The 25,456-nt window shown below is 37.2% G+C and overlaps 1 non-coding gene across 1 annotated transcript; it reads left to right on the top strand.

The window, feature by feature from the left end:
- Positions 1-544: 544 nt before the first annotated feature.
- On the top strand, positions 545-651 carry LOC112781752 (small nucleolar RNA R71). The gene has a single exon (XR_003192512.1). It is a non-coding gene; the product is annotated as a small nucleolar RNA R71 (small nucleolar RNA).
- The last annotated feature ends 24,805 nt before the right edge of the window (positions 652-25,456 follow it).

The following is a 25,456-nucleotide window of genomic DNA, read 5'->3' as shown; positions in this document are numbered from 1 at the left end:
ATTATCTCTGCCTCCTCTATTACTGTTGTCCCTCCAATTCTGGTTAGAATTATCCTGCCATCCATGGTTATGATTTCCACCTTGATTGTACCCTTGGTTGGGGCGGTCATAGAAGTTATGAGTGGATGCCACCATGTTGTCTTCCTGCTGGAGCTGCGGGCATTCATCAGTATAATGGCTATAATCAGCACAAATTCTGTAGACTCTCTGTGGGACTAACTATTGGCTTTGCTGTGGTGGAGGAGGTTGAACTTGCTAAACTTGTTGTTGGTTCAATTGCATCTGCTTCAGCAAGTTGGTCATTTCACAGATACTCTGAGCTAGAGCAGCAGTCTCTCTGCTAGAGGATACTTCTGCGATGGCTTTTGAACGGCCTTGTTTCTGCCTGTGGTTCCTAGTAGATTCAGCTAAGTTGCTGATCAATTGCCATGCCTCATCAATGGTCTTGTACTTCTTCATAGACCCATTGCTAGAACTTTCCAATGTGGTCTTATCTTAGGGCCTCATGCACTGTGTGATATAACTGAGTAACACTATCTTGTCAATCCTGTGGTGGGGGCATGCTTCCAGAAGATTATTGAAGCGCTCCCAATATTCAAAGAGAGTCTCGTTGTCATCTTGAACAATCGTGGAAATGTCTTTCCTCAGTTTATCAGTAACTTCAGATGGAAAGAATTTTTCCAAAAATTCTTTTCTGAGTGTATCCCAGTTGGATACATTTGCTAGGGGTTGAATGTAGTACCACTCTCTTGCTTTTCTCTCAAGAGAAAACGGGAAAGCTTTCAGCAAAATTGAAGTTTCATCTACACCATCACGCCTGACAGTAGAACAGGGTGCTTGGAAATCTCTCAGGTGCTTGATAGGCTCTTGAGCAGGTAAGCCATGAAACTTGGGCATCAAATTGAGCAGTGCAGTCTTTATTTCAAAATCTGTAGCCACCGCTGGGTGATGCGCTTGAAATGGTTGCATTGTAAAATCAGGGGCTCCTTCCTCTTGGATGGTAACTCTTTTGGCTGCCGCCATGTTACCTGTACGTAAATCAACCGAATTAGTAGAACGGGAGCTGGTTTCTTCCTCAAATGAAGTTTCAAATCCACCCTCAGAGAGGACTAACCGACGCCGAGCTCGCCTTATTCTTGAAATAGTCCTTTCAATTTCAGGATCGAATATTGGCAAGCTTGGATCAGGAAGTGAATGCGTCATTTGACGAAAGAAACATGCAGCTCATAGTAGCAAAATAAAATAAAATGCAAATAAATAAATTCTAATTAATAACTTTAGCAGAAACTGGCGAATTAAAATTGTTAAAATATGTACGTTGTAAGTATAGTTCTTAACTCCCCAGAAATCTACTTATCAATTTAGAAAGGTGTCACAAAAATTTAAAATTAAAATACTGGGAGTATGAATCCCAGGTCGTCTCCCAACAAGTTGCAGAAAAGTGTGCTATTTTATTAATCAGAGGTTTTCAAAAAGGTTTGAATTGAGTAAGCAGGAAATTACATTGGAGAATTTGAATAATGTAAATAAAAGCCTTGATTGGGAGTTGATTAGTTGGAATCCCTATTATTGTTGGAATACTCTCAAGATTAATTGACAATTAAAAGTTGTCCTGTTTAGTTAGCCTTTACTAGGTAAGGGAAAGTCAAACAAGTTGGAATGCTACGTCTGTTCACAAGTTGCAATCCACTTAATTAAAAGAGATTGGTGTTAGTGACTAGAAGGCAATCCAACCATAAACCCAATTACAATCTTTCTTTTAAGTTTTCCAACTCAAGGGTTCCCTTTAATCAACTCCCCCTCAAGTTAGGGAACTACTCGCTCATTGTGAATGTAAAATTCATAGCATATGAAAAGGAATTAAAGAAAGAAATTGTAAATAAAAATTAAAATAATTATTTAAAAATAAAGATAATCCTTATATTAAATAATCCAAAAAGATATTCCAATGGTAAAATTAAACAAAGCAAAGAACATGGAAGAGTAAAGCCAAGTAAAAAAAACGAACTAGAATGACGAAGTCTTGATGAGGTAATAGCTCTTCTCAATATCCCAATGCACAAAGAAAAACAAGAGAAAATTAAAATTCTAAGAACTATGAATGTGTAGAGAGAAAACCTAGAGGAGGAGTAAAAAAACTAGATCTCCCAACTAAAACTCTGTAGAATGAATGATATCCTTGGTTTCTGCATGTTCTCTGGCTCTAGTCTACTGTTCTGGGCCGAATACTGGGTCAAAATAGGGTCCAAAATCGCCCCCAGCGAATTCTGCAGATTATGCAGATCGCGCATGTCACGCGATCGCGTCATCCATGCGGACGCGTCATTCGTGTTTTTCCCCGCCACGCGTTCGCGTCGTCCACGCCTCCGCGTCGCTTGTTCTTTTCCATTCCGTGCGGTTGTATGAGTCATGCGGCCGCGTCACTGCGATTTATCCTCTTTCGCGCGGTCGCATGAGCCATGCGGCCGCGTCACTTCTCGCTGGTTATCTCCTCAATTTCTTGTGTTCTTTCCGTTTTACTAGCTTCCTTTCTAATCTCCAACTCATTCATGCCCTATAATGCCTGAAACGCTTAACACACAGATCACGACATCGAATGGAATAAAGGAGAATTAAAATGCATAATTAAAAGTCTCTAGGAAGCAGTTTTCAATCATGTAATAATTTCAGGAAGGAAATATAAATGCATGCTAAATTAATGAATAAGTGGGTAAGGATCATGATAAAACCACACAATTAAACACAATATAAACCATAAAATAGTGGTTTATCAATATTCCAACACTTTTCACCTAATCTAACCTATACTAACAACTTAATCCACGAAAATGGAAAATTAAACTAATTAACTAACTAGCTAGATAACTAAAAGAGATGATGGTAGATGGTGAAAGATGATGAGGTGGGAGGGAAGAAAAGAAGAGATAAGGGGAAGAAGAAAAGAAGTAAAGAGAAGAGAAGAAAAGAGAAGTATGTGAAATAGGGGGTCATGCGTACGCGGAAGCCATGCGTACGCATGACATGGGGGAAATGGGAGATTGTGCATACGCGGAAGGCATGCGTATGCACGACAGTGAATGGTGCTTATAGGCACAATTTTCGCACAGTACTCGCACAATGGGCAAATCTCTCTGTCTAGAATGCATGCATGCACTGTACTCGCACGATGGCCATTTCCCTCGGATGGGGGTGTCATGTGTACGCCTGAGGCATGCGTATGCATGATCCCCTTTTTTTTAAAGCTTGAGAACAAGAAATCATCTACAATCTGAAATTCAACACCTAATTGATAAACCACAATTTTATGGTTTATCTTGTATTGAATTTGGTGAATTTTATCAACTTATCCTACATTTATTCACTGAAATAGCATGGTTTTGTGAATTTCTCCTAATTGTGCTTAAGAGTGAAAACATATTTTTTATGCCTTTAAATTGTCAAATTTAATTCATCTTTATTCCATTCGATACCTTGATGTATTTGTTTAAGTGATTGAACTTTTAGAAGGCAAGGATGGCTTGGAAGAATGAAGAAATAGTATGCAAAAGTAGAGAATTCATGAAGAAATGAAGGATGTGTAGAGCTATCAACCCTGACCTCCTAGTATTAAATTGATCATAACTTGAGCTATATACGTCCAAATGAGGCAATTCTAGTGGCATTAGAAAGATAACACCCGGGGCTTCAGAATAATATGCAATTTTCTATAGTGGACATTGAGCAAGCTGCTCACGTACGCAGCCAAATGCTTGCGTATCGGAGATACCAAAAATGTGGTTCATTAAAGAAACATGTGACCAGCAATTTCTGAAGCATTTTGGGCCTAATCCATCTTATTATTGAAGCTATTTCAAGCCTAATTCAAGAAGAAACAAGGGGGGGGGCAATTAGGTTAGGTTAGAAAGCTGTTTTAGGTCATTTCTAGAGAGAGAAGTTCTCTCTTTTTTCTAGAATTTAGGGTAGATTAGTTAAATTTCTCTTAGATTTAGGTTTTGATACTTGTCTTGATTTAGTTTTCTTTACTATTTCTTATTCTAGCATTTTACTTCTTTTGGTTTTACTTGTTATTTCTTTTATTTGGTCATTTTAGTGTTGATAAACTCTTGTTAATTTTAATTTCTAGCAATGTAATTTATGTTTTTCATGTTATTCTTGCTTTCTTTAATTGTTGGTTATTAATTTCTTACATTTGGTAGCTTTAGATTTTATTATTATTGCAATTTAATATGCTTTTATTTTCATGCACACCAAGTGTTTGATAAAATACTTGGCCTTGTTTTGGTGTAGTTTTTCACACTCTTCGCTTGGAATTGAGGACTTAGGTGACCTTGAGTATTTGATGTCTATTCTTGATTGATAGAATAGGGTAGTTAGTTGATTTGGTTTCCACTAACGCTAGTCTTTCACTAAGCTAATTAGTGAGTTGGCTAGGACTTGTGGATTGAGATCAATTATGCCTATTTGACTTATCCTCAATGCTAGGGTTGACTAAGTAGGAGTAACTCTTCATAATAATCTATGTCTGTGGTCAATGGCTAGGATAGGTAACCTTAACTCTCAATCCTTGCCAAGAGGTTTCTTAGCATTTGAATCTTCCTTTCTTTTGATTATTTGCCCTGATTTTGATTCCTTTTGATATTTAGTTATTGTTTGTTTCTTTCATTCTTTGTTATTTATATTACTTCTCTCTTGTCATCAAACCCCCATTCCCTCATAGCTAATAATTGAGCACTTAATTTTAATTCATAGGGAGAACGACCCGAGGTTTAATACTCTCGGTTTTTTATATTGATTTAATGCCCTAGGGATTGTATGTTTTGCATGTGTATTATATTCATAAGCTACTTATATAAAGAGTGTTGTATATATGTATATGCTTGTTTGTTTGTAGGATAAAGTATTTTTTTCCAGATTTTTTTTCAAGAAAACAGTAATACAGTTTCAAGTTAAAGGCTCATATTTTACTATTAAGTGTATGAAGTCGTCGTAATACTTTTGGCTATCAGAGTGGCGCAGCCGGAAGTATGACATTCTGATAGTAAGGGTGTTACATTATGGTATCAGAGTAGTTCATTCTTGTTAGAGTCTTGGGAATGAACTGACTATGCTTCACTGCATACCCTGAGTGTTTTGTCATGCTTAATGACTTGTTCTGATAACAAGAGTTTAAGTTTTGTTTGCATGACTTTCTGATAATTTACACTGTTAGCCTACCATTGCATACTTCATGATATTAAGTTTGGCCAACTTAACACTAATGGGTTATCATAAACACAATAGAAGTAATAGGTTATGCAACTCACGGGGTTTGGAAGCATTAGATGTTATGAAGTTAGCTTCGTTTTGACGTATAATCGTTATTCGTGCTATCTCTTCCTTCATTGTTTTCATTGGAATTCTTTGTTTTCGATTTCATGCTTGTGAATCTAATTACTTGAATATTTTCGAATCTTCATCCTTGACAATGTCTATACTTCTGTTCATAGATTCTGTTTTCTTTTGTTTTAATTTGAACTTATTTTATTATAACAATTTTCGAGGACGAAAATTTTTGTAAGGTGAGTAGAATGTAACAACTCAAGTTCTCAGAAAATTAAATGATGAGTTATTTACAATTTATAATAATTGTTGAAAATTTTATTTTAAGAAAATTATTTTGCTAATGATAATTAAATAGAGTTTCATGATAATTGAAGTTTAAATTAATTAGATTTTTATTATAATCTTTATTATAATTGACTATTTCATAAATTGAAATTAAAGTTCCGGTGATAGAAAAATAATAAAAAGTTATATCATTTAATTTGAATAATTAATATTTTGAGTTTAAACTAAATTTTATAAAATGTTATTAATATGTTCATTTTATAATTTAAATTAAAAATAATTAATTGAACTTAGCAATATGTTCATAAATAATGTTCTTAAATATTTTTATGGAGTATATTTGGTCTTAAAATTACTCTACCCTCCAATTTTATCAAAATATCTAGTCATATCAATCCTTATTCCCTTATAAAATTCCTAATTTCTAACCCTAATTCCCAAATTAAAAATCACAAACCCTAACCCTAATCCCCAAATCCCTAATTTTCTAAAATACAAACCCTCAACCCCCCTCTTCAACGTAACACACAGAACCAAGAAATCAGAGATAGGAGAGTGATGCGAAGAAGGAGGAGAGAGAGGGATGCTGTCATACACCAGAGAAGGAGGGAGGATTTTGCCGTAACTATATCCTACCACCGCCGTCGCCATTGACACCGTCGATACTATTCAGGGAAGGAGGAAGAATCGCGCGAGAGCTAGGAGAGGAGGAAGCCTCTGTTGCATCACCGCCGTGCTTCCATTAGCACCGAACCACCATGCCATTTTTCGAGTACGCGAGATCTTTTCGAGGTACACGGGTAAGATGCATGGGTTGCGGTGTTGTCCCACTTGCTCTGTGTTTCGTGTTCTGTCCATAGTTAGATACAAGGACATTTCAAGTTGACTGTTGGTGCGCGAAATTAGAACTCGCACAACTTAACCAACAAGTGCACTGAGTCATCCAAGTAATACTTCAAGTGAATGAGGGTCGATCCCACGAGGATTGTCGGACTGAGCAAACAATGGTTATCCTGTTGGACTTAGTTAGGCAAATAGTAAAAGGTGTTATTGCTGAAAATGCATAAATAAAGATAATAAAGAAAGCAATAAGAATTTGGTGTAAAATCAATGGGTTAACCACCAAAAACACCCTCGAATTATTCAAACGCTGACATAAATGCACCCGAATTTTACTATCGACAAAAATACCTTTAAATAATTTAAAAATATAACAACAATACCTAACAGTAAATATATATTTTCAAAAAATACCTTATAGATTGAATTTTGATGTAATTTTTAACAAGAATAATTAAAAAAATGAGATATTATTATTCTTAAAATTTGATATTTTTTTCTAAGTATATATTTTTTTGTGATTTTTTAAAAGTATTATTAGTTGTTAACAAAAAAATTACAAAAAAATATATACTCAATGAAAAATCACCAAATTTTAAGGATACTAATATCTCATTTCTTTAATCATGCTTGAAAAAAATTGTATCAAAATTCAATCTCTAATATATTTTTTGAGAAATACATATTTAATGTTAGATAATCTTGCAAAAAAACTAATATTAAATATGTATTTCTCAAAAAAATAAATTAGAGATTGAATTTTGATTCAATTTTTTTCAAGTATAATTAGAAAAATGAGATATTATTATTCTTAAAATTTGGTAATTTTTTGTTAAGTATATATTATTTTGTAATTTTTTAAAAGTATTATTGGTTGTTAACAAAAATAATTATAAAAATATTATATACTTAACAAAAAATCACCAATTTTTATGTATAATAATATATTATTTTTATAATCATGCTTGCAAAAAATTGCATCAAAATTCAATCTCTAAGGTATTTTTTGAAAATATATATTTACTGTTGGGTATTGTTGTTGAATTTTTAAATTATTTAAAGATATTTTTGGCGATAGTAAAATTCGGGTGTATTTTTGTTAGCGTTTGAATAATTTGGGGGCATTTTTGGTGGTTAATCCAAAATCAATATAAGAAAGCAGTTAAGGTCTCGGAGATGTTTATCTTTCCAGATTAAAACTTCTTAATAACTATTTTAATAATGAATGATTCATTCTATGGCAAACTGAAATTGATTACACCTTAATCCCTTAGTGATTTAATCTCCTCTGATCCTCATCAAATGCCACCCCATGGTCATTCAATTCGGATTTGAGGGTGAAGTTCAAAGAGCTAGTTTATACCACAAAGGCCCTAATCACCCCAATCCCGGCTGAATAGATGTCGCTTATCCCCATCAGATTGTGTGATCAGCCATCTAGGAGGTGTGTTCTCAAGATGTAGTTCAAGCGAGATAACTCTCTCGGAAATCACAAGAACTCATGTAGAAAGAGGGTCAAACTCCCGTTCCACCCAATTTCATAAGATTAAGAACGAAAACAATACCTTAGAATTGAATCAAACATATATTAAAATAGAAGAATAATAATCTTAATCCATAGAAATAAACAGAGCTCCTAACCTTAACCAGGAGGTTTAGTTGCTCATACTTACAGAGAAAAACAGGGTTCTGAAAAGTGCAGAAGGAAGAAGATCCTTCATGTCCTCTAAAGGGTGGATCTTATTCCTTATATACTGACTTAATTTGATGCAAAAATAAAATAAAATAATAAATTCTAAATCTAAATGATATCTTTTGTAAATAAAAATTATAAAAAAAAATAAAATAGGCTAAAAAGTGCTAAATCTACTTAAGAGGCCCAAAGAGGAGTGATTCGGGCTGCTGCTGGCGTTTAACGCCAATAATGGGTGCTAAACGCCCCAAATAGGTTCAAACTTCGTGTATGCTGAGGTCCACTGCTGGCAAAATGCCAGGTGGGCATTCAGCGCTGGTAGGGGAAAGCTTTTGGCGCTGGTTTTGTCCCTCTTGGGCGCTAAATGTAACAATCTTGTTTTTTTAGTACGCGAGATCTTTTCTGAAGGCATGGATTTCTCTGGAAGATTAGTAAAGGAAACACCTCTGCTGTATCATCAAGCATCTCAATCCTCATTATCATTATGTCATCCTTAAGCTAGAACCTCTTCTAAGGCAAGCTCGATAACGCAATAACGAAGAACCTAGTTTTTGAACCGTATCGGTTAGGAGTTTTGATTCTAGTTTTTGTAAATAGTCTCTGTTTGACGAACCGGACACGATTCATGAGAGAAGAGAGATAATAGTATAATATTATCATTATATTAGTATTAGAAGATGCTTGAATGATATTATAAGCTTACCTGGTCTGTTTTAGTTAAAAATAGGAAATCAGTTTAACCAGGTTTACAATTTTCTGGTGCAGCTTAGCACCAGCACTCTCTGATGACTTTAGCAATGCTAAGGCCTCATCATACATATTCTATTATCATATTAAATATGTTACTAGTGTCATTTATGCTAGTAGCTCAGAAAATAATTTTTAGAGATGTTTTTACGAGTGTTCCGATACATCTAATTTTAGTAGTTATACACCTGAGATATTTTAATATTATTTTAATCCGACTCCAAGCCAACTAATCAGAGCTCACCCTACACCTCCAAGACCTCCAAGGCTGCCTCATTTCTTTATTTTGGCCGAAAATGACAAGAGAGAGAAGAGAGAAACCTTTATGACACTTAAATCTTCAAAGCTTGATTTCTTCTGAACTAAAACTCAAATGATTACACCAAAATAATCCTCTCTTCTTCCTCTACATAACCATGTAACTTATCAAGGCTGGAAATAAGGTTAGATGGCTGTCCCTTTTCCCTTTGAATTCAATTTTCAAGGAAGCATGCTTAAAACATGTATTTTCTTGATGTTCTTCCTTAGATCTCTTACTTAGCATTGATGGGTTGAAAATGGATTTCCAACACCTAAAACTCATCGGCAAGTGTACCGGGTCGCATCAAGTAGTAATTACTCACTTAGAGTGAGGTCGACCCCACAGGAATTGATGGATTGAGCAATTTTAGTTAGATGGTTGATTTAGTTAAGCAAACAGTTGATGATTTGAGTTAATTGTGACAAACAGAAGCTAAATTGCATGAAACTAAAAGGAAGATGGAGAATTGACAGTAAATAAGAGAGCAGAAGAAGTAAAATAGCTGAATCTTAAAGTGCAAGTAATATAAATAGCTTATGCTTAGAGTGCAAGAAATGTAAATTGCTTGAAAAACAAAACAGAATTCGAAAATTGCAGTGAAAAACAAAACAGAAAGTAAATTCAACTCAATTGTAAAAGCTAGGAAAGAAATTCAAGATCTCAGGGGATCAATGAGACTAGAAAACAAGTCTAGATCTCAATTCATTCCTTGATCCAACAGAGAGCAATTTGCAGAAGAAAAGAAGATGAAAACAGTAAAGGAAATTCAGATTTAATTCTTGGAACAATTGAGAAGAGAGGTAAAAGATGATTCTCAAACTTAGAATCAGTGAAGCTCTTCAATCTCAATTCAAATTCCAAAACAAAAAGCAAAAGTAGCAGAAGAAATGAAAATGAAGACAGAAAGCTAAATCAAATTCCCAACCCTTAGAATTATGCAGAAGAAAACAAAGATGAATTGTAGATCAATGATTAAAACAGAATTTCTTCAATCTCAATCCAAAATTCAGAAACAGAAAGCAAAAAAATGTAGAAGTAAGAACTAGGAAGAAGAAAACCCAGCTCTCAATCCCAATTCCCCAATTCAAACTAAAATAAAATGAAAGTTCAAAACTGAAAGTAAAGGTAAAAAAAAAACGGTCCTCCCTAAATCAAACTAAGTCCTATTTATACACTTTCTATTTTTGATTTTCAAAATTTGGAGTGGGCTTTTTAGTTGGTGAAGAATTGGATCCAAAGTGGCAATTGAATTAAAATTGGACCATGGTGCAGTTCCCAATGAAGCGTTCAGTTAACTAAACTGATTGAGCGCTACCCATTGCCTTTCCTTGGCTTATTTTGGTTTGTGCATGGCTCCAGGGGAACGTTCAGTTACTTAAGGTAACTGAGCGCCCCATGTCTTGGTCCCAGGCTGATTTGTTGCGTGACAAAGCCTTCTTCTTGCATGGGACTCCTCCTTCGAACCCTGGACGTTGCAGCTTGGTGCCAATTTGCTTGGCAAAGTGGCGCTCAGTGAAGTAAGATAACTGAGCGCTCTTGCCTTTGCTTCCTTGGTTGATGTAGCGCTTCTTTTGGCCCCCTGGTTGCTTGGTTCGAAACTTGGTGGTTGCATTTTGGTAATTTCCTTTGTGAAGAGCAGCGCTTCTCTTATGCATAAGGTGCAAAGTTCGATCCTTGGCTCCCCCATTTTGGTATAGCGTGCCTTATGTTTTTCCTTGGGGAGGCACGAAAAAGTGAACTTAGTTAACTGAGCGAACATGCTTTCTTTGTTTCTTGTAGCACTTAGTTAGGTAAACTAACTTAACGCCATGCTTTCTTTGGTTCTTTGGTCATGCTGCGCCATGGCCTTGCCTTTGGTGCTTCCACTGGCGCTCAATTAAATGATTGAACTGAGCGCTCTTGCCTCTTTTGTGTGCCACGCTTTCCAAAGCGTGGCCTACGGTCCAAAGCGTGCTTTAACTTCAAAAGCTTGCTAAAAATTCATTTTTCAACCATTTCTTCACCTACAAGTAATCCAAACAACCAATCAAAATATCACCAAATTCACAAGGTTCATAAATTATTCAAAAACTAACTAATTTTAGCTTAAACCTCGTGATTTAGTGTCAAATAAAGGATGGTTGATTGATTTAACAAAACCATGCAAATCCACTTCAAATTACTTACTTCTAATGCAAGAAAGTGCATAAAACCTAATGAAACAAGTGAAAAATGCTTGAAAAGCTAGCATAAGATGACTTGTCATCACAACACCAAACTTAAATCTTGCTTGTCCCCAAGCAAGCACTAAACATAAGAGAAAATGAAATGAAACAGAGAAGTATGCATGTCCTTATTTATCAGATAATTGAACTTGGTTCATGGGGTTTTATGCAGACAATGGTAGCTCATTTATTCTTTGCTGACAGATAAGAAATGTTTCCTCAAAGGTTCTCTAGAGTTGCTGCTATAATGCCTTGCTTTTGCTTGATCCCTTGCTAGCTTTTTCCTTCTTTCTTTTGCTTTAGAAAGCTTATTTCTTAATGGAGGCTTGGGGGCAAATGTTGAAGTAGCCTTTTGGCTAAATTTTGCTCAACATCTCTTCACCACAGACACATGGCTCACAATTTCTTCCTAGGAGCATTGATGCCCAGCATCTCTTTGGATTACTAAATGCTTTGTAACTAGGTTGCTCTTGGTAGTGAACTTTTGGTTGGCAATCCCAGATCAGTTGATCTAAGTGGCCAAGTTTCAAAATACTCCTCAGAACCTATTTGTCCAAGCATATCCTAGTACAAAAACACCACAGGCATATGTCTTAGGGTCCAAGCTATTGGTGTCCAGCCTTATTGTTTGTTTCTTTGCCCATTTTTGGCTTTTTTTTTCTTTTTCTTTCTTATTTTTGCTTCATTCTCAAGGGAATTTCATTAATAACAGACTTTACAGCAGCAAGCTAATTCACACTTCAAAGAACATGTTATTATGCAGCTTTTGTTAATTGAGCTGACCATTAAATCAAACAACTACTACCACTGAATTCTCATTCTAATTTCTACAACATTGGTCAATCACTTTCTTGTTTCAAACATTTCTCTTTTATTTTTGCAGAAGAGAAACAAAACAAAATATTCAAGCTAATGATGGATGACAAGCACAATATGCAGGCTAGCATTCTTTGCAAACATATCCACTTGCACTTAATTGAATACTTCAGCAAGACATATAGGAATTTCCAAATTAAAATACTTCAAAGCAACAAAGATTAAGTGCCAATACAACCTGTTGGGAATGTCTCTCGGCTTTTCCTTCTGTCATTGTTATTCTTCATTGTTGTACTTCTTTTGGACAATGATGTAGATCCCTCTCACAGATTGAATATTTTTTTGCATAATCCTTAGAAGTTTCTTGTTTCTCAAGCCCTTAAGCAACTGGTTAATATGCAAGAATTATTTGTGGGCTTTTGAACTTACTTTGGTGTGTGAACACCAAACTTAGTCCCTTGCCAATGTTTCTTATGCATCAAATCAACCATTTGTGAATCCTTTTTGTCTTTGTTGAAGGTCTTAAAACTAAATCTAGAAAATAGACAATGGTGTAATGGTTTATCTGATTGCTTTGAGCTAGCAACCCTTTATGCAGAAGGTGAGAATGTGTTTTTAAATGAGATCTTTGGTGGAACACCAAACTTAGCTTCTTGCAATACAGATAAAACCACTCAACCTTTTTATTGAATTAGCTATGAAAAGAAAACTACCTCAGGTTGGGTTGCCTCCCAACAAGCGCTCTTTTATTGTCACTAGCTTGACATCTCCATTCTTGCTCAGCTCAGGTTCTGAACCCCTTTTTCTTTGTCCCATTGAGCTCCCAAGTAAGGCTTTGCCCTGTGCCCATTTGCTGTGAACTGGCTTTTTATTGCTTCGTCTAATAATTCAAGGCTTCCATAAGGGAGAACCTTTGTCACCAAGTAAGGGCCAGTCCATTTGGATTTGAGCTTGCCAGGGAAAACTTTGAGCCTAGAATTATGTAGGAGTACTTGCTGTCCTGGTTTGAACTCCTTCTTTGAGATCTTCTTGTCATGCCACCTCTTGGCCTTTTCCTTGTATATTTTAGCATTATCATAAACTTCTAGCCTAAATTCATCCAACTCATTTAGTTGCAGTAATCTCTTCTCCCCTGCTGCCTGAGAATCCAGGTTGAGGAGTTTAGTGGCCCAGAAAGCTTTATGCTCAAGCTCCACAGGGAGGTGACAAGATTTTCCATATAGCAGCTGAAAAGGGAATTTTCCAATAGGAGTTTTGAATGCTGTCCTGTATGCCCAGAGTGCATCTTCTAGCTTTCTGGCCCAATATTTTCTAGTGGCTCCCACAGTCTTCTCTAAAATCCTCTTTCATTCCCTATTTGCAAGCTCAGCCTGGCCATTGGTCTGAGAGTGGTATGGTGTGGCTACTTTATGAATCACTCCATATTTGTGAAGGAATTTTTCCATCTGCTTGTTGCAAAAATGACCACCAGCATCACTGACAAGTCCCTTAGGCATTCCATATCTAGTGAAAATGTGCTTCTTTAGGAATTGAAGAACAATTTGTGTATCACATGTGGTTGTGGCTATTGCTTCCACCCACTTTGAGACATACTCCACTGCTACCAAAATGTATTTGAAAGAGTAAGAAGGAGGAAAGGGCCCCATGAAATCAATTCCCCAAAGATCAAATAGCTCCACTTCAAGAATGAAATTTTGAGCTATCTCATTCCTTCTTGTCAATCCACCAGCTCTTTGACATTTATTACATTGGTGAACAAACTCTCTGGCATTCTTGAAGATGGTTGGCCAATAAAATCCACTCCGCAGTATTTTAGCAGCTGTCCTCTCTGGTCCAAAGTGTCCACCTTAGGCTGAACCATGACACTGCCACAATATATCTTTCATTTCATTTTCAGGGACGCACCTCCTAATCATTCCATCAGAGCATCTCTTGAATAGGAAAGGTTCGTCCCACAAAAATTTCCTTGCTTCATTGAGTAGCTTTTTCACTTGTTGCTTGAAAAATTCTTGAGGTATATTCCTTCCTACTTTGTAGTTTGCTATGTCAGCAAACCAAGGTGCTTGCCGAACTTGGAAGAGGTGTTCATCAGGGAATTTTTCATTCACTTGCTGTGGTATATCTTGATTGGCTTCTAGTGGCACTCTTGATAAATGATCTGCTACTTGATTCTCACTCCCCTTCCTATCTCTCACTTCAATGTCAAATTCTTGTAGCAGCAGTACCCACCTAATAAGCTTTGGCTTTGAATCCTGTTTAGACATTAGATACTTGAGAGCAGTATGGTCAGTATATACTATAACATTTGAACCAATCAAGTATTGTCTAAACTTGTCAAATGCATATACAATTGCTAAAAGCTCTTTTTCAGTAGTGGTATAATTTTTCTGTGTTTCATTCAACACCTTGCTAGCATAATATATGACATGGTGCAGCTTATCTTTCTTTTGTCCCAGCACAGCACCAATTGCAAAGTCACTTGCATCACACATAAGTTCAAAAGGTAGTTTCCAATCAAGGGTTGTGATAATTGGTGCTGTAATGAGTTTTCTCTTTAAAGTTTCAAATGCATGCTTGCAACTAGCATAAAAAATGAAAGGGCTATTGATGAGCGGATAATTTATACACTTTTTGGCATTGTTTTTAGTATGTTTTTAGTATATTTTAGTTAGTTTTTATTATATTTTTATTAGTTTTTAAATAAAAATCACTCTTCTGGACTTTACTATGAGTTTGTGTGTTTTTCTATGATTTCAGGTATTTTTTGGCTGAAATTGAGGGACCTGAGCAAAAATCTGATTCAGAAGCTGAAAAAGGACTGTAGATGCTGTTGGATTTTGACCTCCCTGCACTCAAAGTAGATTTTTTGGAAAGTAGACATCCTGGGCTTTCCAGCAATATATAATAGTCCATGCTTTGCTAGAGATTTGATGGCCCAAACTGGCGTTCCAAGTCAGCTCAAGAATTCTGGCGTTTAACTCCAAAACTGGCACAAAAGCTGGAGTTAAACGCCCAAACTGGAACAAAAACTGGCGTTTAACTCCAAGAAAAGTCTCTACACGAAAATGCTTCAATGCTCAGCCCAAGCACACACCAAGTGGGCCCAGAAGAAGATTTCTGCATTAATTACTGATTTCTGTAAACCCTAGGCTACTAGTTCTCTGTAAATAGGACCTTTTGCTATTGTATTTACACACTATCAATCTTGGGACGTTTAGTCCTTAGACCTTTGAGGCTGGCCATTCGGCTATGCTTACACTATTTGTTCTTATGTATTTTCAACGGTGGAGTTTCTACACACCATAGATTAAGGTGTGGAGCTCTACTGTTCTTCATGAATTAATACAAAGTACTATTGTTTTTCTATTCAACTCAAGTCTATTTCTTCTCCAAGATATTCATTCGTTCTTCAATTTGATGAATGTGATGATTCATGACACTCATCATCATTCTCACCTATGAACATGTGCCTGACAACCACCTCTGTTCTACTAGCAATGGCTTGAATGCATATCTCTTGGGTTTCTAATCTAAGATTGGAACCTTCGTGGTATAGGCTAGAATTATTGGTAGCCATTCCTGAGATCCAGAACGTCTAAACCTTGGCTGTGGTATTCTGAGTAGGATCTGGGAAGGGATGACTGTGACGAGCTTCAAACTCGCGATTGTGGGGCGTGTGACAGACGCAAAAGGATCAATGGATCCTATTCCGACATGATCGAGAACCGACAGCTGATTAGCCGATGTTGTGACAGAGCATCAGGACCATTTTCACTGAGAGGACGAGATGTAGCCATTGACAACGGTGATGCCCAACATAAAGCTTGCCATGGAAAGGAGTATGAATGATTGGAAGAAGGCAATAGGAAAGCAGAGGTTCAAGGGGAACAAAGCATCTTCATACGCTTATCTGAAATTCACCAATGAATTACATAAGTATCTCTATCTTTATTTTATGTTTTATTTTCATCACCTTAAACTCCATAACCATTTGAATCCGCCTGATTGAGATTTACAAGATGAGCATAGCTTGCTTCAAGCCGACAATCTCCGTGGGATCGACCCTTACTCACGTAAGGTTTATTACTTGGACGACCCAGTGCACTTGCTGGTTAGTTGTGCGGAGTTGTGATAAAGAGTTGAGATTACAATTATGCGTACCAAGTTGTTGGCGCCATTGATGATCACAATTTCGTGCACCAAGTTTTTGGCACCGCTGCCGGGGATTGAACGAATAAACGAACAATAATTTCGCATTTGTTTTCGGCAACAACAGTGCCAAGTTTGGTTCGGCAACAACACCAAGTTTTTGGCGCCGTTGCCGGGGATTGTTCGAGTTTGGACAACTGATGGTTCATCTTGTTGCTTAGATTAGGTACTTTTCAGAATTTTTAAGAATGAATTCTAGAGTTTCAAGGTGATGTTCCCACCATCACAAAAGCTGATTGATTCTCATCAATTTAGCTATTGAATGTAATGTCCTGCTGAAGCTTGGCCAAACATGTCTAATCCTTTCTAGACTGAAGCTTTAGACTAACATTGCATGATTCCTGGAATTCTTATTAAAAGTTTTGATTCTCTTTATTTTCTTTTCTATATAATTTTCAAAAAAAAAATTCAAAAAAATTTTAAAATCATAAAACCAAAAATATTTTATGTTTCTTGTTTGAGTCTATTGTCTAATTTTAAGTTTGGTGTCAATTGCATGTCTTTATTCTTCTTGCATTTTTCGAATACATGCATTATATTCTTCATTAATCTTCAAGTTGTTCTTGATGATTTCATTGCTCTGATCTTTAAATTCTCTTGTTTTGTGTGTTTTGTTGTTTTTCATATTCATTTTTACATTGTTATAGTCCTTAGTATACAAACATTTAAAGTTGGTGTCTTGCATGCATTGTTTATTTGATCTTAGTTGCATTTTTATTGTTTCTCATCATCAAAAATTCAAAAAATATTTTTAAAACTATGTCTTTTGAAGTCAATAATACAGAGAATTGAAGATTCAGAATATTTAGCAGAGGAATCAAACAGAAAAAGCTGGGCATTCAAAACGCCCAATGAAGAAGGAAAACTGGCGTTTAAACGCCAGCCAGGTACCCTGGCTGGGCGTTTAACGCCCAAAAAGGTAGAGATTTGGGCGTTAAAGCCAGAATGGGCACCATTCTGGGCGTTTAACGCCAGGATGACACTAGAGGGAAGATTTTGTTTTTAATTCACATTTTTTTCAAGTTTTCATAATTTTTCAAAATCAAATCTTTTTCAAATCATATCTTTTCAATCATATCTCTTTCAAAATCAATTTCTTTCCATTTTATATTTATTTTCACTATTTTAAAAAATCCTTGCTTCAATTCAAGATTTACTTCAAAAATTTTCAAGTTGTTACTTGCCTATTAAGAAAGGATCAAAATTTAAATTTTAAAATCATATCTTTTAATTTCTTGATAGTCAAGTAATCAACTTTAATTTTAAAAATTTTATTTTTCTAAATTGATTTTCAATCATATCTTTTCAAACATATCTTTTCAATCACATCTTTTTCAAAATTAATTTTTCAATCATATCTTTTTCTGATTTCAAAATCCTTTTCAAAAATCACTTTATTTCTTTCCCAATCTTAGTTTTCGAAAATCTCAACCAAATTTTCAAATTTCTTTTTAATTATTTCAAAATCTTTTTAAATTATTTTCGAAAATTCTTCCCCTCTTTTCACATCCTTCTATTTAAAGGACTAAGACTCCTCATCAAGGTACAATTCGAACTCTGTCCCTCTTGATAAGTTCGAATTACCTCTTCTCTACCTCCTCCTTCTATTCTTCTTTTCCTCTGACACCTCAAGGAATCTCTATACTGTGACATAGAGGATTCCCTACTTTCTTGTTCTCTTCTCTTTCATATGAGCAGGAACAAAGATAAAGGCATACTTGTTCAAGCTGATCCTGAACCTGACAGGACCTTGAAGAGAAAGCTAAGAGAAGCTAAAGAATAATTCAATTTAGAGGGCCTAACAGAACTCTTCAGAGAAGAAGAAACCATGGCAGAAAACAACAACAATGCAAGGAAAGTGCTTGGTGACTTCACTGCACCTACTCCTGATTTCTATGGGAGAAGTATCTCAATCCCTGCCATTGGAGCAAATAAATTTGAGCTTAAGCCTCAAATAGTTTCCCTAATGCAACAGAATTGCAAGTTTCATGGACTTCCATTGGAAGATCCTCATCAGTTCTTAGCTGAATTCCTGCAAATCTGTGACACTGTCAAGACCAATGGGGTTAACCCTGAAGTCTACAGACTTATGCTTTTTCCTTTTGCTGTAAGAGACAGAGCTAGGACATGGTTGGATTCACAACCTAAAGAAAGCCTGAACTCTTGGGAAAAGCTAGTCAATGCCTTCTTGGCAAAGTTCTTTCCACCTCAAAAGCTGAGCAAGCTTAGAGTGGAAGTCCAAACCTTCAGACAAAAGGAAGGAGAATCCCTCTATGAAGCTTGGGAAAGATACAATCAATTGATAAGAAGATGTCCTTCTGACATGCTTTCTGAATGGAGCATCATAGGTATCTTCTATGATGGTCTGTCTGAACTATCCAAGATGTCATTGGATAGCTCTGCTGGAGGATCTCTTCATCTGAAGAAGACGCCTGCAGAAGCTCAAGAACTCATTAAAATGGTTGCAAATAACCAATTCATGTACACTTCTGAAAGGAACCCTATGAATAATGGGACAACTCAGAAGAAAGGAGTCCTTGAGATTGATACTCTGAATGCTATATTGGCTCAGAATAAAATATTGACCCAACAAGTCAATATAATTTCTCAGAGTCTGTCTGAAATGCAAGTAGCAACAGGCAGTACTAAGGAAGCTTCCTCTGAAGAAGAAGCTTATGATCCTGAGAACTCAGCAATGGAAGAGGTGAATTACATGGGAGAATCCTATGGAAACATCTAATAATCCTTCATGGAAAAATAATCCAAATCTCTCATGGAAGGATCAACAGAGACCTCAACAAGGTTTCAAAAACAACAATGGTAGAAGAAACAGGTTTAGAAATGGCAAGTATTTTCCATCATCTTCTCAGCAACAGACAGAGAATTCTAAGCAAAGCCCCTCTGACTTAACAACCATTGTCTTTGATCTAATCAAAACCAGTCAAAGTTTCATGACTGAAACAAGGTCCTCCATTAGAAATTTGGAGGCACAATTGGGTCTGCTGAGTACGAAAATTACTGAACTCCCTCCTAGCACTCTTCCAAGCAATACAGAAGAGAATCCAAAAAGAGAGTGCAAGGCCATAACCACATCTCACAGGGCCGAACTTAGAGAGGAGGAAGAGGCAGTGATTCCCACTGAGCAAGACCTCAATGGACGCCCACTGACCTCCATGGAGTTCCCTAATGAGGAACCATGGGAATCTGAGGGTCATTCTGAGACCATAGAGATTCCATTGATTTTACTTCTGCCTTTTATAAGCTCTTATGAGTATTCTTCCTCTGAAGAGGATGAAGATGTTACTGAAGAGTAAGTTGCTCAGTACCTTGGAGCAATCATGAAGCTAAATGCCAAGTTATTTGGTAATGAGACTTGGGAGAATGAACCTCCATTACTCATCAAAGAACTGGATGACTTGACTAGGCAGAGATTACCTCAAAAGAGACAGGACCCTAGAAAGTTCTCAATCCCTTGTACCATAGGCACCATGACCTTTGAGAAGGCTCTGTGTGATCTAGGGTCAAGCATAAACCTTATGCCTCTCTCTGTAATGGAGAAGCTAGGGATCATTGAGGTACAAGCTGCAAGAATCTCACTAGAGATGGCAGACAATTCAAAGAAACAGGTTTATGGACTTGTAGAGGATGTCTTGGTAAAGGTTGAAGACCATTACATCCCTGCTGATTTCATAGTCCTAGAGACTGGGAAGTGTATGGATGAATCCATCATCCTTGGCAGACCCTTCCTAGTCACAGCAAAAGCTGTGATTGATGTTGACAGAGGAGAATTGATCATTCAAGTGAATGGAGACTCCCTTGTGTTTAAAGCTCAAGGATATCCCTCTGTCACCATGGAAAGGAAGCATGAAGAGCTTCTCTCAATACAGAGTCAAACAGAGCCCCCACAGTCAAACTCTAAGTTTGGTATTGGGAGGCCACAACCAAACTCTAAGTTTGGTGTTGAACCCCCACACTCAAACTCTAAGTTTGGTGTTGGGAAGTTCTAACAATGCTCTGAACATCTGTGAGGCTCCATGAGAGCCCACTGTCAAGCTATTGACATTAAAGAAGCGCTTGTTGGGAGGCAACCCAATCGTTACGATTCTATGATAATTTTCTATTTTCTATTTTATGTTTTCTATAGGTTGATGATCATGTGAAGTCACAAAAACAATTAAAAAAGAAAAAACAAAGTAAAAAATAGAATGAAAAATAGAACACCCTGGAGGAGATAGTTACTGGCGTTTAAACGCCAGTAAAGGTAGCAGAATGGGCGTTAAAACGCCCAGTCTGGCACCATTCTGGGCGTTTAACGCCAGAAAAGGGCACCAGACTGGTGTTTAACGCCAGGAATGGGCAAAAAGCTGGCGTTAAATGCCAGAAATGGGCAGCAGCCTGGCGTTTAACACTAGAATTGGCAGCAAGGGGCGTTTTGCACGCTACTTAGTGCAGGGATGAGATATCCTTGACACCTCAGTATCTGTGGACCCCACAGGATCCCCACCTACCCCACCACTCTCTTTCTTCTTCACCCATTCACCAATCACCTCAATACCTCTTCCCCAAAAAACCCCTCACCTATCAAATCCCACCATTCTCTTCACCACTCACATCCATCCTTCATAAAACCCCACCTACCTCACCATCCAAATTCAAACCACTTTCCCTCCCAACCCCACCCATAATGGCCGAACTATACACACCCCTCTCACTCCTATATAAACCCATCTTCACTCCTTCATTTTCACACAACCTAAACACCACTTCTCCCCCTTGGCCGAAACACAAAGCCCACTCCATCTCCTCTATTTCTTTTTCTTCTACTCTCTTCTTTCTTCTTTTTCTCGAGGACGAGCAACCTTCTAAGTTTGGTGTGGTAAAAGCTAAAGCTTTTTGTTTTTCCATAACCATTTATGGCATCAAAAGCCGAAGAAACCTCTAGAAAGAGGAAAGGGAAGGCAAAAGCTTCCACCTCCGAGTCATGGAAGACGGAGAGATTCCTCTCAAGGGTGCATCAAGACCACTTCTATCAAGTTGTGGCCAAGAAGAAAGTGATCCCCGAGGTCCCTTTCAAACTCAAAAAGAATGAGTATCCGGAGATCCGACATGAGATCCGAAGAAAAGGTTGGGAAGTTCTCACCAACCCCATTCAACAAGTCGGAATCTTAATGGTTCAAGATTTCTATGCCAATGCATGGATCACCAAGAACCATGATCAAAATGTGAACCCGGACCCTAAGAATTGGCTTACAATGGTCCGAGGGAATTACTTAGATTTTAGTCCGAAAAATGTAAGGTTGGCATTCAACTTGCCTATGATGCAAGGAGATGCACACCCCTACACTAGAAGGGTCAACTTTGATCAAAGGTTGGACCAAATCCTCATGGACATATGTGAAGAGGGCGCTCAATGGAAGAGAGATTCAAGAGGGAAACCGGTTCAACTAAGAAGGCATGACCTCAAGCCCGTGGCTAGGGGATGGTTGGAGTTCATCCAACGCTCAATCATTCCCACTAGCAACCGGTCCGAAGCTACTATAGACCGGGCTATCATGATACATAGCATCATGATTGGAGAGGAAGTGGAAGTTCATGAGGTTATATCCCAAGAACTCTACAAGGTGGCGGACAAGTCCTCCACTGTGGCAAGGTTAGCCTTCCCTCATCTCATTTGTCACCTCTGCAATTCGGTTGGAATTAACATAGAGGGAGACATTCTCATTGATGAGGACAAGCCCATCACTAAGAAAAGGATAGAGAAAACAAGAGAACCTCATCAAGAGCATGAGGAAATTCCTCATCATGAAATCCCTGAGATGCCTCAAGGGATGCATCTTCCTCCACAAAACTATTTGGAGCAAATCAACACCTCCCTAGGAGAATTAAGTTTCAACATGGGACAACTAAGGGTGGAGCACCAAGAGCATTCCATCCTCCTCCATGAAATTAGAGAAGATCAAAGAACCATGAGAGAGGAGTAACAAAGGCAAGGAAGAGACATTGAGGAGCTCAAGCACTCCATAAGATCTTCAAGAGGAAGAACAAGCCGCCATCACTAAGGTGGACCCGTTCTTTAACTTCCTTGTTCTTTATTTTCCTGTTTTTCGAAAATTATGCTTTATGTTTATTTATGTTTGTGTCTTTATTACATGATCATTAGTGTATAAGTGTCTATGCCTTAAAGCTATGAAAATGAATCCATAACCTTTCTTAAATGGAAAATGTTTTCAATTGAAAAAGAAAAAGAAATGCATGAATTTCAAATTTTAAAACAGTTTAATTATTTTGATGTGGTGGCAATGCTATTATTTTTCTGAATGAATGTGTGAACAGTGTATATTTTTGAATTTGTTGATTCATGAATGTTAAAATTATTGGCTCTTGAAAGAATGATGGGAAAAGGAGAAATGTTATCTGATGATCTGAAAAATCATAAAATAGATTCTTGAAGCAAGAAAAAGCAGTGAAAAGCTTGCAGAAAAAAAAAGAGAATAGAAAAAGAAAAAAAGAAAAAGCAAGCAGAAAAAGTCAATACCCTTTTAAACCAAAAGGCAAGGGTGATAAAAAGGATCCAAGGCTTTGAGCATCAGTGGATAAGAGGGCCCACAGGAATAAAATCCTGGCCTAAGCGGCTAAACCAAGCTATCCCTAACCATGTGCTTGTGGCGTGAAGGTGTCAAGTGAAAACTTGAGACTGAGCGGTTAAAGTCGAGGTCCAAAGCAAAAAAGAAGAGTGTGCTTAAGAACCCTGGACACCTCTAATTGGGGACTCTAGCAAAGTTGAGTCACAATCTGAAAAGGTTCACCTAGTTATGTGTCTGTGGCATTTATGTATCCGGTGGTAATACTAGAAAACAAGGTGCTTAGGGCCACGGCCAAGACTCATAAAGTAGCTGTGTTCAAGAATCAACATACTTAACTAGGAGAGTTAGTAACACTATCTGGATTCTGAGTTCCTATAGAAGCCAATCATTCTGAACTTCAAGGGATAAAGTGAGATGCCAAAACTGTTCAGAAGCAAAAAGCTAAAAGCCCCGCTCATCTAATTATTACTGATCTTCATAGATATTTTTGGAATTCATTGTATATTCTCTTCTTTTTATCCTATTTGATTTTCAGTTGCTTGGGGACAAGCAACAATTTAAGTTTGGTGTTGTGATGAGCGGATAATTTATACGCTTTTTGGCATTATTTTTAGTATGTTTTTAGTATATTTTAGTTAGTTTTTATTATGTTTTTATTAGTTTTTAAATAAAAATCACTCTTCTGGACTTTACTATGAGTTTGTGTGTTTTTCTGTGATTTCAGGTATTTTCTGGCTGAAATTGAGGGACTTGAGCAAAAATCTGATTCAGAGGCTGAAAAAGGACTACAGATGCTGTTGGATTCTGACCTCCCTGCACTCATAGTGGATTTTCTGGAGCTACAGAAGCCCAATTGGCGCGCAAACCGGCATTCCAAGTCAGCTCAAGAATTCTGGCGTTTAACTCCAAAACTGGCACAAAAGCTGGAGTTAAACGCCCAAACTGGCGTTTAACTCCAAGAAAAGTCTCTACACGAAAATGTTTTAATGCTCAGCCTAAGCACACACCAAGTGGGCCCAAAAAAAGATTTCTGCATTAATTACTGATTTTTGTAAATCCTAGGCTACTAGTTCTCTATAAATAGGACTTTTTGCTATTGTATTTACACACTATCAATCTTGGGATGTTTAGTCCTTAGACCTTTGAGGGTGGCCATTCGGCCATGCTTACACTATTTGTTCTTATGTATTTTCAACGGTGGAGTTTCTACACACCATAGATTAAGGTGTGGAGCTCTACTGTTCTTCATGAATTAATACAAAGTACTATTGTTTTTCTATTCAACTCAAGTCTATTTCTTCTCCAAGATATTCATTCGTTCTTCAACTTGATGAATGTGATGATCCATGACACTCATCATCGTTCTCACCTATGAACATGTGCCTGACAACCACCTCTGTTCTACTAGCAGTGGCTTGAATGCGTATCTCTTGGGTTTCTAATCTAAGATTGGAACCTTCGTGGTATAGGCTAGAATTATTGGCAGCCATTCCTGAGATCCGGAACGTCTAAATCTTGTCTGTGGTATTCTGAGTAGGATCTGGAAAGGGATGACTGTGACGAGCTTCAAACTCGCGATTGTGGGGCGTGTGACAGATGCAAAAGGATCAATGGATCCTATTCCAACATGATCGAGAACCGACAGCTGATTAGCCGATGTTGTGACAGAGCATCAGGACCATTTTCACTGAGAGGATGGGATGTAGCAATTGACAACGGTGATGCCTAACATAAAGCTTGCCGTGGAAAGGAGTATGAATGATTGGAAGAAGGCAATAGGAAAGCAGAGGTTCAAGGGGAACAAAGCATCTTCATACCCTTATCTGAAATCCACCAATGAATTACATAAGTATCTCTATCTTTATTTTATGTTTTATTTTCATCACCTTAAACTCCATAACCATTTGAATCCGCCTGACTGAGATTTACAAGATGACTATAGCTTGCTTCAAGCCGACAATCTCCGTCGGATCGACCCTTACTCACATAAGGTTTATTACTTGGACGACCCAGTGCACTTGCTGGTTAGTTGTGCGGAGTTGTGATAAAGAGTTGAGATTACAATTGTGCGTACCAAGTTGTTGGCGCCATTGATGATCACAATTTCGTGCACCAGCTATCAATCATTAGCAAATTGCTCAATGGTTTTGCTATTTTTGAAAAATCTTTGATGAACCTCCTGTAAAAGCCAGCATGCCCAAGAAAACTCCTTACTGCTTTCACATTAACGGGTATAGAAAGCTTTTAATTAATTTCTATTTTAGCTTTATCAACTTCTATACCTCTGCTTGACACTTTATGCCCAAGAATGATCCCTTCAGGAACCATGAAATGGCATTTCTCCCAATTTAATACCAGGTTAGTTTCTTGGCATCTTTTCAAAACAAGAGTTAAATGATGCAAGCAAGTGTTAAATAAATTGCCAAAGACAGAAAAATCATCCATGAAGACTTCT

The sequence above is a fragment of the Arachis hypogaea genome, chromosome 19, assembly GCF_003086295.3.
Source record: "Arachis hypogaea cultivar Tifrunner chromosome 19, arahy.Tifrunner.gnm2.J5K5, whole genome shotgun sequence".
NCBI lineage: Eukaryota > Viridiplantae > Streptophyta > Magnoliopsida > Fabales > Fabaceae > Arachis > Arachis hypogaea.
This window is presented reverse-complemented; position numbering and strand designations above follow the sequence as displayed.